At 63.6% G+C, this 3,065-nt stretch overlaps 2 protein-coding genes across 4 annotated transcripts in view; one reads left to right on the top strand and one right to left on the bottom strand.

Annotated features, from left to right (window-relative positions):
* Positions 1-2,863, bottom strand: part of NPHP4 (nephrocystin 4) — a 94,204-nt gene extending 91,341 nt beyond the window's left edge. Inside the window, exon 1 of the mRNA XM_039842036.1 lies at positions 2,848-2,863. The gene's annotated coding sequence lies outside the window, so the exon portion shown is untranslated. The remainder of the gene's footprint in view (positions 1-2,847) is intronic.
* Positions 2,560-3,065, top strand: part of KCNAB2 (potassium voltage-gated channel subfamily A regulatory beta subunit 2) — a 77,823-nt gene continuing 77,317 nt past the window's right edge. For all 3 annotated transcript variants that reach the window (XR_005648560.1, XM_039842364.1, XM_039842363.1), the window contains exon 1: positions 2,560-2,709. The gene's annotated coding sequence lies outside the window, so the exon portion shown is untranslated. The remainder of the gene's footprint in view (positions 2,710-3,065) is intronic.

Raw genomic sequence — 3,065 nt, 5'->3', positions numbered from 1 at the left:
GGTAATTCCTACTTGTCCTTCAGGAGTCAGATCGAATGCCACCTCCTCAGGGTGGGTACCCCATGCCCGCCAGTGGCTCCCCTATACAGGTTCCTGTCACAAAAGTCACCACGGCGCGTGGTCACTGTTGCCCGACGTGACTGAGCTGCCTGAGGTCAGGACTAGGTCCTCAGGGAACATCCGTTCACTGATCGAGTCAACCCTGACAGGACGCTGTGCGCAAGGGCGGAGGGGCCTCTGCGGTTAGGTGAACGATAAAGAGAAAACTGGCTCAGTATCTGGGAGGGTCCCGTGCTCTGAACCCACGTGAGGGGTACGATGGGCGGGAGGGGACATGAAGAAAACGCGCCCACATTTTCTGAGCCCCTACTGTGAGCCAGGAACTCACAAACACTTTCACAGTCATTATTCCAACAGGTGTGGAAGCACCATTCATCCTCATTTTATAGGGAGAAAAGTGAGACTCAAAACGGCCAGTCCAAAGTCATACGGCCAGCCGGGACTAATCTCAAAGCCACTGTAACCATGCCGGCCCCTGCTGTCCCACCAAGGCCAGGAGAGGCAAAGGGACAAGAGGCCTCGGAAGGAGGAGCGAGAGCACTGGCCGGGCTGACCCTCCCCGAACTCTCTGACTTCTGGAAAGTCTCGTGCCCTCCCCACCTCTGCGTCTCACAGACACAGTGAGGGACTGTGACGTTTTCCTCGAGGTCTCGGCTGCTGCACACCTACTCGGCAAACGTTTACCAAGAACCTGTTCTGTGCCAGGACACACGACAGCGAAGGAGACTGACCAATGCCCTGTCTTCAAGAACCTAAAGATCGAGTAGGAGGGAAAGACCAGGGCCGAGTGGGAGCAGCAAGAGATGAGAAGCCTAATCTAGCCTCCTGCCTGGGTAGGTGGAAGCAGGGAGCTGAAGAGGTCAGCAGCCGAAGGCCTCATACAGGTTTCACCAGGGACCGGGAGGGGCAGGAGCCGCGAGGGGAGGTCCAGGCACAGCAAAGCTTCCTTCCCAGAAATGAACAAGATCTTGAATGCTGACACCCGAAAAGCTTTTCCCAAAGGGGACTTGAGTGGAGGTCTAAGTAACCACTGCCTGGAATTCCCTCATTCAAGAAATATTGAGTACCTTTCACGAGCGAGCGGGGCCCTGGAGAAACTGTGCTGACTACAGCAGACAAGCTCCCGCCCTCGGGGACTGTATCTGGAGGCAGAAGGAAAGACGGGATACAAGTCAGCAGGAAGACACCCGGCTGCGACCTATAGGAGTGACAGAGAGGAACGGAGGACGCAGTGCGCAATGATGGAGACCTGGCTTAGAGCCCCGGGGAGCCATCTACGATCATCTAAAGCACCCTGCACATCCTTCAACCCAAACCAGAGGCTGCTACAGTGAAGGGAGTGTGTCTGAGAACGCAGCTGTCTTCTGTAAAGACAGGCATTAAAGAGATGTGCGCAGGTGGCACTTTCGAGTCTGAAGGGGCAGGCAGGAGAGCGAGCATTCAGGCCACACAAAGTGGCCAGGTAGTGCGCTCGGAGCCAGTCGGGCCAGCTGGCTGGACAGCAGAGGGTGAAGGCAGGAGCCGTTCCAGGGGCGCCGGGGGCAGGCAGCGGGGCAGCCTCCTGCGAGGGCCAGAGAGTCTGGAGATGTCCATGGGCGGCGGTCCTGCAACAGGCCAGCTGGGAAAGGCACCCACAGGGGACCGGCACCCAAACCAGGACAGGCATCCAGGAGGAGGACAGGCTCCCAGCGGGGGGACGGGGGTGACGCCGACTCGGGGAGGGCCAACGGCGGGGGTCTCAGCAAAGCTCAGGCGGTCGGCCCCGCGTTCCCCCTAAGCTCGGGGATTTAGAGGGACACAGTGTCAAGGGGCAGAGGGCGGAAGTTGAGCCCCAAGCAGCCCGGGACACCCTAAGAACGGGCGGTCCGGGCCGAACCAAGTGTCAGGCGGGGGATGAGATGCGACTGACGCGGACACGACCTTGCGCCCCGCCCGGCCGCCGCGTCCCGAAGGCACAAGGTTCCTGCGGACAGCCGTACGGAGCATCCCTAGCCCAAGCGCGAGGACCCAGCCCGCTCTGCGGCCCCCGCGTCTCGAGGCCTTGTCCAGCCTCCCCCCTTCAGCGCCAGCCAACATGGTTCCGCCCGCCGCAGGCCGCGTTACCTAGGAGACGGGTCCGCCGCGCCCGCGCCCACCCACGGCCGACGAGGCCCGCGCTTTCGATGAAGTGCCCCACGACGGACCCCGAGCCCCGGCGGCCGGCCTGTGCCCCCCGGAACCGCAGGGCTCGCGGACCGAGGGCCGAGTAAAGGCTGCCCTGGCCGCTGCCAGCGCGGGAGGAGCCTCGCAAGGCAGCGAGCCGCGCGCTCAGGCCGAAAACCCGCCCAGCGTGGCCGTCGTCCGCCGGTGCCGGACCAATCAGAGCCCAAGTCAAGGGGCTCCGCTCCGCAAGCGCCAGCCAACCGGCGCGGCGGCGGGCCCGTCCTGATTTGCATGCCCGGCCATCCTTCAGCCAATGGGAATGTGACTGGCGTGAAGGGCAGCCAATGATAAGCTAGCAGAGGCGTGGCCCGTGGTGTCCCACGAGGTGAAGATGCTGCGGGCGGAACCTTGCCGAGCGAGCGGGATTCGGGGGCGCTAAAGTCGCAGGGGCAGGGCGGGAAGGAAGATCCGGAGCGGGACACGGGATCTGGAGCTGGAGCCCCCCAGGTGAGTGCAGGGGGAGACCCCGGCGGAACGCCTCTGTCCACGGCCGTGCCCCGGGAGAGCGGCGGCGGGCCCCCGCGAGGTCGCCGGCGATTACCCATCTCTTCCCCAGCGCGTCCTCGCGCCCGCCTCCGTCCTTACCTCCTCTCCAGCCGGCTGGCTCACCTCCTTCTCCACCATCTCCCTTCCCCCATCCCGTCCTCGCTTGCCTGCCCTTTCCGCACCGCGCCCGACCTTTCAGCTCCCATCCGCGACCCGCGCCCCAAACTTCGCTCCTCCCCACGTCCTGGTGCCCCCCCTGCCCCGTCTCAACCCGCTCCTCTTCCTGCAGCCTCGTCTCCCCTTTCCCCATCCCTCCT

The sequence above is a fragment of the Pteropus medius genome, unplaced genomic scaffold, assembly GCF_902729225.1.
Source record: "Pteropus medius unplaced genomic scaffold, Ma_sr-lr_union100, whole genome shotgun sequence".
NCBI lineage: Eukaryota > Metazoa > Chordata > Mammalia > Chiroptera > Pteropodidae > Pteropus > Pteropus medius.
This window is presented reverse-complemented; position numbering and strand designations above follow the sequence as displayed.